This window comes from Macaca fascicularis, chromosome 13 (assembly GCF_037993035.2).
Source record: "Macaca fascicularis isolate 582-1 chromosome 13, T2T-MFA8v1.1".
Classification (NCBI taxonomy): domain Eukaryota; kingdom Metazoa; phylum Chordata; class Mammalia; order Primates; family Cercopithecidae; genus Macaca; species Macaca fascicularis.
In genome coordinates this window covers 11,428,227-11,441,535 of record NC_088387.1, presented here as the reverse complement: position 1 = coordinate 11,441,535, position 13,309 = coordinate 11,428,227, and positions in this window count along the sequence as shown.

Genomic DNA, 13,309 nt, shown 5'->3' with positions numbered 1-13,309 from the left:
GACTCTATCTCAAAAAAAAAAAAAAAAAGAAAAAAGAAGAAAAGAAACCTAGGAAGAAGTTTCTGACCTTCCTGTGAAGCAGGTCCTAAGTCCTTCATGAAAGCAGTACGTTCCTTCCCTGTATTCAGAGGAAAGGAGCATCCTATTATTGGTGATACAGGGACACAGAGAAGAATCTGAACGAACAGACCTTGCTGTGTTTCCTCCAGTTTATTACCATAAATCATACTTTTTAATCCAATCGTACTTCTCTATGACTATTCACTTCTTCATCAAACCTGTCACAAAAAAACACAGTTTTGCCAATTTTGGGGGGTCTTTATTTTGTTATGGAGGCTTCTGCATCATGTACAACTTATATTAAATAAACTCATATGCTTTTCTTTTGTTGATTTATCTTTGGTTATAGAGTCTTCAACCATGAACCTAGGATGAGTGAGGAACAGATATTTTTCCTCATCTACAGCTGAGAAGAGGGTTTGTAGCTTCCAAAAGGAATACAGCTCACCTGACACCTTGAATGCAACCTTGTGAGAACCTGAGTAGTGGACGTAGCAAAGCCACATCCAGACTCCTGACCCACTGACACTGTGAGATAGTAACTATGACTTTTTTGAGTTACTAAGTTTGTAGCAATAGAAAACTAGTCATGTGTGTGAATATTTGTGAATGAGTGTGTGTATATATGTATGTGTATACTTACCTAGGAAGGATAGCATATTCATAAAATTTATCTGGAAGAATAAGTAAGGACCCAAGCAGTATTTGTCTACTGTGGGTGTTGGAAACGGAACAGATTGGGAGCACAGGGAAGGTGGAAAAGGGGCCTTTCACTGTCTTCCTTTTTAAAATTATTGATGTTTAAATTATATAAATTCATGACCAATACAAAAAAATTTTTAACATGGGAGATGGGTGCTATTTCAAATACATCCCTTGTGTGAGTCCAGGGTGCCCTCTGCGTCCTGGTCTTTAACTTCCCTACAGGAAGTGATGGGAAAGAATCGGGTGAAAGGTGCCTCAATTTCTAAAAGTTTATTTATTTATTTATTTATTACTATTTTTTGAGATAGAGTCTCACTTTATCACCCAGGCTGAAGTGCAGTGGCGTGATCTCAGCTCACTGCAACCTCCGCCTTCTGGATTCAAGCGATTCTTATGCCTCAGCCTCCCAAGTAGCTGGGATTACAGGTGCAGACCACCACACCCCTAATTTTTGTATTTTCAGTAGAGAAGGGGTTTTGTCAGACTGGTCTCGAACTGATCTCGAGTGATCCACCTGCCTCGGCCTCTCAAAGTGTTGGGATTACAGGTATGAGCCACCATACCTTGTCAACTTCTAAGAATTTTTGCACAAGAGAAGAATTGCCAGGGGAACCGAGAAATAAGAATGGCAGAAATGCAAATTCCTGATCAGGCTACAAATGAATGTGCACTTCATGGATAAAAGTTTCATTCTAAACATGAAGCTAATTCTAAGCCGTTCTTCCACTGAATGATTTGAAAGGAAAATCTAACTGTATCATTTTGTCCCCAAATTTTATGACTGGATTTATGTCAAATACTGGACAGCATAATCTCCACTTGTATCATCTATTTAAAGAAAGTTATTTATTCTAGTGGAAAACTGGGTCGAGTTAAACATGTGGTACTTAAATGTGAAACATTTTTGGAGAGCTGCAAAGAAACGTTTATCTGTTGATATAAGTGTGATTTGAAATATAAAATGTATGAGATGCAGCTATAAAAGAGCATGACTGACTTTTTCTTTTCTTTTTTTTAAACAAATGGGCTCAAGTTTTTACAACCAAGGGGATTTTGTTTCCTTTCAAGCTCCACCTTGAGATGTTTGTTTCACTCTGATGGAGCTGCTGCTAGCTAGGTTTTTGCATTGCTGATTTCAAAGCTATCCTAATAAATTTGTAACATGTTTTTGTGGATTTCTTCATTGCTTTCTATCTGATATGGTTTGGCTTTGTCCCCACCTAAATCTCATCTTGAATTGTAATAATCCCCACGTGTCAAGGGTCGGATGAGGTGGGGATAATTGAATCATGGAGTCAGTTTCCCACATACTGCTCTCGTGGTAGTGAATAAGTCTCACGAGATCTGATGGTTTTATAAATGGGACTTTCCCTGCACAAGCCCTCTTGTGGAACTGTGAGTTCAATAAACCTCTTCTTCTTGATAGATTACCCCATCTCAGGTATGGCTTTATTAGCAGCATGACAACAGACTAATACACCATCTTTTAAAAATGTAGTTGGTATTTCTCCATAGCCAAACTTTATTGGGACTGTAGTCTTGGGGTAAGTGGAAGATGAAGGGGTTAGGAGACGGACAGAAACATGTGATGAGCTTCTATAATGAAGAACACAAGGCTTCACCTTCTCCATTTCATCTATTCCTCTCAATAAGCCTGTGTAAGGTATTATTATGTCCATTTGAAGGAAACTGAAGGTTAGTGGCAAAGCCATTTCTTTAAGCCTATGCAGCATAATGGCCCAACCAGAATTCACCAGATCTGTTTTACTGGAAATTCAAGATCACATCACCACCCTGTGCTGACTCTTACAGTATGGACAAAATGCTTTAGGTTAACAATGAAACGCACTTGCAAATGAAGTAGAAAGGCCAGAATGGTAGGCAGGTGGATAACTGCCTTTGTTGGGTAAATTGCTATTCTCAGAAGCAGAGGAGTAGGCCAGGAAAGTGTAGGAACAACCAGCAGCAAGCTGGCAGCCCATGGTCGGTCCAGTCACAGAATAACACCTTGGAGCGCCTGGAGAGAGAAGTCACCGCTGCCGAGGACGCTTGCTCAGCCTGGAGATCACTGGCTCTGGAACGCAAAGTTTTGCCCTCTGCCACCAAGTCCTCAGCAGACATTGAGAAAGAAGATAATAAACCATCACACTCTCGAGTGTCCTACAGTCTGAGTGGTGAGCAGAGGGCATTACAGAAACCAGGCGAGAGGACCACACAGACATGAGCTGTCTACATGGTCTGTTCAGGAAGACAGGTCACTTGTTCTCCACAGCAGTTACTTTCCGTCCTGAAGGGTCTGGGCCAGCAGAGGCAGCTGTGTTATCTCTCTCAATCCCATGCTCGAGTCGGGGTTCCTCACTCAACCCAAAACCATGGGAGTTTCAGAGGAAAGACTCTTGTCTTCCTCCTGGGGATGTCTGCTTCTTCGGTTTTATTTTGCTTTGATTTTGGCTGCTGTGCCGGCTGTCGATTCTAAGGGCTGGAATACTTCAGTGTTAGTGCCTGCCCTCTCTGGGTCTTGCATATTTTTCCCATGCCTGCTCACCTCTCTGGGTGTCACATGAAAAGTGCTTGTCGTCGCAAAACTTACTAACAACAGAAATGACATTCACATTCATCTTTATAATTTAGGGTAGAATATTTTAAGTAAAACAGAAGAGGAGCAATTGGGGAGTGTTCTATAGGGACCCAGAGGATTTTCTTATTGCAAAATATAGTCACTTGTCAGCGTGTCAAAAATTCTCTGCTTTGATTATATGTAGCAATACAATTTCACATGTGTGACAAATAATTGTCTTGATTATAGGTATCAGCAGAATATTGTGTAGGGAACAAACAATTGACAGATCCTGGGTCTCTAGAAAATGGAAACATTTGAAATGTAAATACATTTGTGGAATATGCCTACTCTGTCATTTGTTCATGGACGAGATTTACATTAAGGAAAGCAGGACTTATTTCCTAAAAAGTACCAAAAAAGAAAGAGAGAAGTGACTTACCTCTGCAAGAATAATGCAATAAGCAAATCAGTGATTTTTCTAATTGTGTTTTCCTCATCACCACTAGTTTAATGCATTGTGAAGAGCAAGAACACTGGAGTCAGACTTTCCCGGGTTCTGCCACTTAATAGAACGTGAAACTGAGCAAGTCATTGAGATTCTCTAGGCCTCAGCACTTGAGGACAACACCGTTTTCCTCTCAGGAGTGTCCTGAGGATTTAGAGAGATCATGGATATAAAGGGTATGGCATGGAGCATATGGTCAATAAATGGTAGCTAATAGTGGTCTGCTCGTCTTTCATCCCCGACAGATGTGCTGCAGACTGGATTGCCATATTCCCAGCTTCCTGATGTTAACTTACTACTACAGCATTTTCAAAACCTCTTGGGTGGGCCTTTTGTTTCAACTGGTACAATCTAAAGATAGTTAATGGTGAAATATATGTGTTTGTGGGTGTGTTCTTGAATCAAGATAAACTTACATTGTATTCATTTTTTAAAATCATGAATGTGGCCAGGCGCGGTGACTCAAGCCTGTAATCCCAGCACTTTGGGAGGCCGAGACAGGAGGATCACGAGGTCAGGAGATCGAAACCATCCTGGTTAACCCGGTGAAACCCCGTCTCTACTAAAAAAAAATACAAAAAACTAGCCGGGAGAGGTGGCGGGCGCCTGTAGTCCCAGCTACTCGGGAGGCTGAGGCAGGAGAATGGCGTAAACCCGGGAGGCAGAGCTTGCAGTGAGCTGAGATCTGGCCACTGCACTCCAGCCTGGGCGACAGAGCGAGACTCCGTCTCAGAAAAATAAATAAATAAATAAATAAAATCATGAATGTGTGACTTACTTCAAAAAGTATCTTAAATGCTTGCATGCTTACATTTATGAGAAAAACAATATATGGTCTTGAAAATATATGTGGAACTTATTAAAGGAATTTCCTTGATGGTTTCATCATTGTGATTTGTAATTCTTAATCAGTTTACATAGATGCATTAAGTTCTTTCCAGCTGTGAAGACAGGTATGTACACAGGTCACTCTGGGGGTTGCAGCCTTCCTGCAAGAAAACACAGGAAATAAGAAATACTAAGATGTCATCTCAGCAAGACTGATGAAAATTGATCCTTTTTCAGTATAGAACATGATTCTAGTGAAAAGGCACAAAAGTAGTTTTACATCAATCATTAGACTTTTATTGTTTCCCAAGGTGACAACAAGAGATAATGCTCATTCTGATGATGTAGGCATTCTGCTTTTAAAATGTGTCACTTTTTTCATATTGCAAAAGTAATATTTGATTATTAAATATAAAAGGGGGGAGAAAGGCAGAGAGGAAAAAAAAAAAAACATACGGATCTGCCAAATGGAGAAAAAAAATCCATCTTTGAGCCTGCTACGGAAATGTACATGCTTTTAGACTTTCTGATATTCTTGGCGTTACGATTTATTTTAAAATAGTTTTTGTTGCTGCAGTTATTTTACAACTTGTTGTTTTCCAGTGAAATATGCAATCAACATCTTTTCATGTCAAGAAATAGACTTGTATTAACTATTTTAGTAGCTGCCTATTATCCTATTATATGACTATACCATAATTTATCTAACCAAGATCTTATCATTAGAGTTTTATGTTGTTATTTTTATTTTCTCCTCCCCTCAAAACACTGTGACGTAAAAATGCTTGATATACACGTTGTAATCTTGTTTGGTTGGCAGATCAGGAGAAGATTCATTAATTTAGAGCTTGAAATAAGTGCTGACAACTCACTCTCTGGGGGCGCTCCCTGGTCAAGGAGACCCGCAGCGCGGAAGCTCCCCGACGCTTTCCATGGTGGGCTCCTCTTTTATTTTCATCTTTGGACTCTCTTAAGGGAACAATTGATTCTCATTGTTTAATCAGCTCTTTTTTGGTTACTAATAAGGCTAACATTTCTTGTATTTTTATTGCCCATCTGAATTTATTTTATAAACTACTTGTTCACGCTCTCACCTAACTTCTAATTATTTTGTACATCATTTTAAAAAATGCATATATGCTCTTTATATGTTAGGAATGTGAATATGTTACCTTATGTTGCAGTTTGATGTCAGTTTTCATTTGACCTTCATTTTCATATTAATTAGGTTAACTCCAGATTGTTTGGTTTTATGCCATTAAATACTATGCTATTCTTAAAAATAGCATAAATACAGCCACCTTGCATATATGAGCTATTTAAATTCAGGAGGAAATATATATCGAGACGAACACTCAGGATGAAGTACCAAGGTGACACCCGTTATCAACGAATCTGGAGCTTTGCCAAAATACACCGACTCTGTTTTTTTTAATATACAGAGATTTGCTGTAAGGCTCAGTCTTTTGCAGGGTGAACAAATGAATCTACATAATAATACCCTCAATAGATCTGTGATAATCCTTTGAGCACATATTGAAATTTCTGCAAAGCAGCTAAATGTGTTTCTAGGATTTAAAGATTCCTAATACGTTAATCTGGAAACACAGATGTCTATCTGGCCAAACAAAAGAATGCCTAATAAAGTTTTCAGTGGAAAAATTAGCGTCCAATATCTTCAGCAACCCTAATGTGCCATGGACCAAAAGTGGTAAGCAGCTCAACTTCCCAGTGCATCTGGATCCAGAATGCTAAATATCTAAACGCGAGGAAGTCACTCCGAGTGAGCCATTTTGTTTTAATTGAATGGCCTTGTTATAACAACAGAAATGTGCTCAATTGGTTTACAGTGTAGAATTGTTTTAGTTTAAAAGGCAAATATTTACAAGGCTTTGTTTTAATGATTTATCATGATAGATGTGTAGCAAAACATAGATCCTAAACCAAGATGGCCCAGGATTGACTCTGGTTGGGCAAAGTAGGTAGTGACTTTGTTTGGGCTGGAAATCCTCAAATGACAGAGCTCACCTAGTCACTGTACTGTCTTTCCATACTGCTAGCGGAAGCTTTAGAAGCTGACCGCTGTACATTTGATACCCCCAACCCAATTAACCTGCCAGGAATGATGGGATAGAGAAAAAACCTACAATTTGAGCTGTCAATTTAAGCAAGGTAAATATCACTTACTAATCTACAATACCAGCGTAAATGATACCCAAGGAAATAATTATCTTTACTATCACACCTATCTGGACAATCTAAGATGGTATTCCGGAGCCAATTACTTCGAAAGCAGGCATTGATTTTATTTTATTTTTTACCAGCATGAAATAAGTTGGCATAAGAAATGTTGGTTTACTACTTTGTTTATATTAATTATATACAGACAGTAGAAGGTGATAGCATAAGATTGATTGTAATTGAGCCATAAATTTAACACACAGCAACATCATCCATTTACCTGGACAGCTCTTAGCTGAAATATATTTCTAGAACTGAAATAGGAGAAAGAGAGCCTAAAGATAACAAATGACAAATGTCTTCTACCTATGGCCAAGTGAAGAAATCCTTGACATAAACTAGTGTCTACTCAGCTAGCAAAGTTATTCTCCTAGGATATGAATCATGCAAAGTTTGAATATCTAAATGACTATTTATCACCCAAGATTCATATATTTGGCAAGCATGCTTAAGAAATTCTAAATTTTTGGAAATAAAATGACTTTTATAGCTATCTCTATATAATATCCAGCCTCTTGAGTGACTCTGTTCAGCCATGTAAGGTGTTTACAAGGCTAATTCAGATGTCCAGAAAGTATCTGCTCCATATTAGGTAGAGGCAGTGAGGCCCTTGGGCCTGTGTGAATTACAGTAGCCAAAGAAGAATATAAAAGGGAACCTCGAGTATGGATGACAGAGAATGCCACTGGACCACTGAGAGAAACATCTGCAGTCCTGGAACTTGGTTGAAATTTATAACGTCTCTGTTGCGGTAATAGGACAGAACAACTCCAGCTTGTTCTACAGCAATTTGAAGGGGAAACAGGCTGGAATGAGGAAGGTGAACATCTGTTCTTTAATACCCTTCCAGGCTAGCAAATCTCCACCCATGGGGTGAGGAGAAGGAGAAGCCCAGAGGGCAGTGTTGATCACTTGATTTCAAAGTTGTAGACTTGGCCTTAGCAAAGGAGTAGGCCAGGGGATGATTGAGGGGTTTTGGGTTATGAATGGTAAACAGGCCCATAGGAGTCCAGGCTCAACAGTTCTCTAACTGACTTCAGATCAAGTCGCTCAAGTACTGGGAAAATAGAGAACACTTGGAAGGATGACAGAGCATTGTCAGACTCCGAAGCAGATAGTGAGTCACATTTGCAGTGCGAGATTTCCATCTGATGTAGATTTGGAAGTAAACACATGATCAACCTTGATATCCAATTTGAAATATAATTTATCATAGGTTTCCAGATGGGCCGTGTATGAGCAGTATAAGAAGGGACAGAATCAACACTGACTGCCCCACTTTTCCGGTCCATCCCAGAGGATTCTTGAGAGGAGTACGGAGGTGAAGGAAAGTGCTGGGCTTAGAGGGAACCTGGGAAATTGCCTGACCCAGGAAACACCTTGGGGCATGCACCAGCTAACAGAGAGATGGCCAGGAAATGTGTGTGCTTTCCCCACCCCACCATAATCCAAAATGTAAATGAAATCACAATTTGAAAATTAAATGATGTTAACTGAATATCAAGTTACTGTATTGGCATAAACAAAAAAAATGTTTCCAGTGGTTCTAAATACAGGAATTTTAGAGTATATTCATCTACACACACGCAAAAAGGAATTTTAAATTGCATTTAGTAATCATAGTTAATAATATACTAGTGTTATTTTGAAATTAACATATACGTACAAGAGAAAATATGTAATTTTGCAAGTAATTGTTAAATTGTTAAACAAATAATGTTAATGTAGTTAACAAAGTTTTTAGTGTAAGATAAAAGAGGTATAAATACAAAATCAGTAGCATGAAAACTACCGTCTTAAATATGAATTAGAAATACTATTATGGGCTTATGATTTATTTTCTTGTTCTTCTAAAACAAAGACTTCCGAGTTCTGTCCACTGGAAAGGCCAAGAAAACATAAGGAGAATCTAGTAGTAGTTAGCAACCCTCACACATAATAGTGGCCTCTGACTACCATTTCTCACTAAAGCAACAGTGCTCTAAGTCTAAGATAGAAATACGTAAGGTAAATCCCGAACATCGTGTGTGGCTGGAAGGCAACGGGGCTACCAACAGCCACAGGAGTCATGTCAAAGATTCAGCCTAAAGGAGTTCCCCAAAATCAAGATGAGATATTCTGAACATCAAAAAATAAAATAATGCCTGCAATGGACTAAAACATCAAATTCGTAAACTCATCTGTTTTTAATGATAAAAAAAAATCCTTGCTTATTCTTGGAAGTTGCTAAGGCATCAGCTTTATTTTTTTGAAAATCAGTAAATAAAGGGGAAAAGTGAAGCACATACCCTATCTTTTCCATACGAATATACTTCTGGTAACCATGTAGTTAATGCTGGAAAATTCTGTACAACAAAATTCTAATTATTAAGTGGCAGGATTAGAAAATCACCACTTTCATGCCTGTAATCCCAGCACTTTGGGAGGCCAAGGCCGGCGGGTGACCTGAGGTCAAGAGTTTAAGACCAGCTTGGCCAACGTGGTGAAAACCCATCCTCTAAAAAAATACAAAAATTAGCCAGGCCTGATAGCAGGTACCTGTAATCCCAGCTACTTGGGAGGCTGAGGTGGGAGAATCACTTGAACTCGGGAGGTGGAGGTTGCAGTGAGCCCAGATGGTGCCACTATACTCCAGCCTGGGCGACAGACCGAGACTTTGTCTCCAAAAAAACATAAAATAAATTAAAAATAATAAAAAAAAACAGCACTTTGCAGTTCCTAATGAAGTAGTGGATGTAGACTATTTTCATCAATGTCTGTGGAAACCATTCAGTGAAAAGTTAAAGGGCAACTTTAGAATGCAGAATCAGGTTAACAACATTGGAACTGCATCCATGCAGCAAACTATCACAGGAACAGAAAACCAAACACCGCATGTTCTCACTCATAGGTGGGAACTGAACAATGAGATCACCTGGACTCGGGAAGGGGAACATCACACACCGGGGCCTATCATGGGGAGGGGGAGGGGGAAGGGATTGCATTGGGAGTTATATCTGATGTAAATGACGAGTTGATGGGTGCTGACGAGTTGATGGGTGCAGCACAGCAACATGGCACAAGTATACATATGTAACAAACCTGCACGTTATGCACATGTACCCTAGAACTTAAAGTATAATAATAAAAACAACAACAACAACAACATTGGAACCCACAGTTCAAACACCTTGCGGGAGGTAGGACCATGAGGTCTCAGGAGCCTCCTGTTTTAACACTGTAGGAAGCACCCAGTGTCACTGGAGAAGTAAGAAAGTGGTTCATTCTAGTCCAGCCTCTGTACTAGTAAAAGCATAAGCATGAGTAACTACATGTTGAAGAAGCCATTGCCAATGCAGAAAGTAGCCGGTTCTATTTCATGTAAATCATCTGGTTGCCATCATGCAATATATGGTCTGCGTAAAAAGATGGAGAGGAAATTACTACAGAGGGAAACAAAAGAGACATTGAGAGGCAAGCCAAGCAATACTGCCCAGGAACCTTTGGGGCTGTAATTCCAACAAACTAACTCTACAAAGACATTTTTCAGAAAAGTAGAAATTTGTACACAGGCCAGGTATATAATAATGATGAGAAATTATTTTAAGTCTTATTGGGTGTGAAAATGTTATTATGGTTATGTTTTTAAGTCTCATCTGTTAAAGAGACATCCTGCAGTATTTATAAATGGAGTGACATTATGTCTAGGATCTCTTTAGACCACTTCAAGGGGGATGCGGGAATGGCAAGAAGTGTGAGGAGTCATACTGCAACAAGACAGGCAAAATGAATCGTTAAAGTGGCCAATGGACAATAGGGTTCCATTAACTTCTCTCTACTTTTGTGCATATCTGAACATTTGATTAATATGAAATAACACTAAAGCCAATCATCAATGCTGCTTTCTTGGAAGCAGAAAAGGGCCCCAGAGATTCTGAATTGCAACACTCAGACTATTTCTAGCCCTATCCAGGAAAAATATTTCCTTACAGCTGGTGTCTCTGACAACACCATTGATTCACAACCCATGATCTTAATCCACTAGAGCCTGGAGTTTCTCTGAGACAAGCTAGGTTGTCAGCCTCACCCTATATCACAGGAAATTTGACTATTTCCACCAATCTCTGTAATGAGCAAGTCATATTTTGATTGTGTCGGCCACGGTCTTCTGGGGGATCATCATTATCACTGGCACGATAGAGCACACGGCAGCTGGTGAACCGAAGGCGGCAGCCCTCATCCCCAGGAAACTCATTTCAGGGAGAGGGAAAAAAAAGGCAATAAAGTTGTCAGTGCAATAATGCTTCACCTTGTGAAGTGTGAATGCCTCAATGCTGGGATATGTTTTTGTTTAGTGAATTATCCCCTTGTCTGCTAAGAATAGAAACTGCAGCTGCTTAGGCGTAACAAGAAAGTTGTTCATTTCTTTGAAAAGTGCTTTCTTTTCTTCACAAACGTGCCTAACTCAGGCATAAGCTAGTTCAAATCTTTCTGGGGTCCTCCAATTAACTGCAATTGAACATGTACGAATGCTACTCCAGTGAGACCTGTTCGCATATAGTTTATAAGAGGCATCGTTTTTCCTAATGTTTTGCTTCCACTCCTAAGGAAAGTACAGGCTCTGTGTAGCCATTTCAGGGATGATGGTTAATTTTATGTGTCAGCCTGAAGAGTGTTTTTGGATGAGATTAACGTTTAAATTTATAACCTTTGGGTAAAACAGATTGCCCTCCATAATGTAGGTGGACCTCAACCCATCAGTTGAAGGCCTGAACGGAACAAAAAGACTGACATCCCCAAGCAAGAGGGAATTCTCCAGTAGCCAGCCTACCAGTCTACCTGCCCTGTCAGGTCTCTAGGGTCTCCAGCCTGCTGGACCACGCTGCAGATTTTGGGCTTCTAAGCCCTTCCGTAATCACAAGAGCAAATTCCCTTCAATAAATCATATATATGTACGGGATAAATATAACCTAAATCATATATATGAAATTCTATTTCTCCTAGCACAAGTCTATCCATTTAACCTTATAGAACTAAATGGCCCTTTAAAAATAAAGTTGGTTTCATCTTCTAATTATTTGCAAATTTTTATACACATATATTCTATTGCTTCTGCTTCCTTAGCGAACCCCCACACATCAGGGGCAGGAAAATGGTTCAGCTACCTTAAATGCTCAGGTTTCCTATTTTGCTACCGCAGACCTTCACTTGATATAGAAATATTAGAAACCACATGCTTCCCTGAGGTGAATCCTTCCAGCATCAGTTTGTGTGAGGACTGAGCTGTGAGTCATGACCCAGTATGGTGTCATGCTGTGGCTTTGAGTGTGGTCAGTCACCCCAGTGGCATGTTTTCATCTCCAGGCTCCCCTTCATCGACAAGCATGGGTTTGGGTTTGTTTTATGAAAAAGTAATCAATGTTTACCTTTTCAAGGACAATGTTAACCTTCACATTGGGACATATAAATCTAACCTCAAATTTAACCTCTACTAATCACTTGCTGTGAAATCCTTGGGCTCATTAAACTCTGTGCCTCCGTCTCCTCATCTGGAAAACAAGCATTTTTAAAATTTCTCCTTAAGAGGTTTATTGTGAAGACAAAAACAAAATGATAGGATCCCAAGATGGAGTGCAGGATGTCACCAACCAATCTAACATACTAGTACTATATGATGGGTGGAGAAAAGGCGTGACCTGAAAAAACTTTCAAATCTGTAATAAAAGCAAAGGAAACAGCACAAAGAACTATACTCTAAATGTTAAAGTTGTTTCCCACAGAGGCATAGTTTCATAATCTTCATGCTGCTATAGATGTATACCAAAATTGGACAATTAAATAAATAGATAGCCGATGGTAAGGATTTACAGCTAAGCAAGAGGGAGATTCGAATAATCCATGGGGTCATAAATGGAGATGCAGACAGCAGTATGAACTCATGTTTAGACTAATACAGATGCATAGTTACCTACAGAAATAGTTATGGATACAAGTATATACAGGCGTTAGTGTACAGACATCTCTTGCCCTGCTCTATCAGTTGAGAGAGCCTGGAAGCCATTAGTCACCAGTAGCACCAGTACCTCTAGCACCCAAAGCTTGATTTCTAGTGCTATTCTCCAGCAAAATGAATCAGGGAGCCTTGAGAAAGAGTAAGCTCTAAAACTGAATCAAAATTCACAAGATGAATCTGGAGCGTCTTGTACTACCAAGAATTAAAGACATGCAAAAAAAAAAAAAAAAAAAAACTAACGAAAAATGTCACAATGATGATGGATGATGGGAGTATGACAAAGGGACACAGGAACCAATGGAAAGAGCTCCCAATAGCCAAGCCACAAAAGTGGTATTAGATGAAAATTCTAAGTTTAAGATAAACATATAAATAAAATAAATTTTAAAACCGTATGTGTAAAATATCCCTGTGTCCA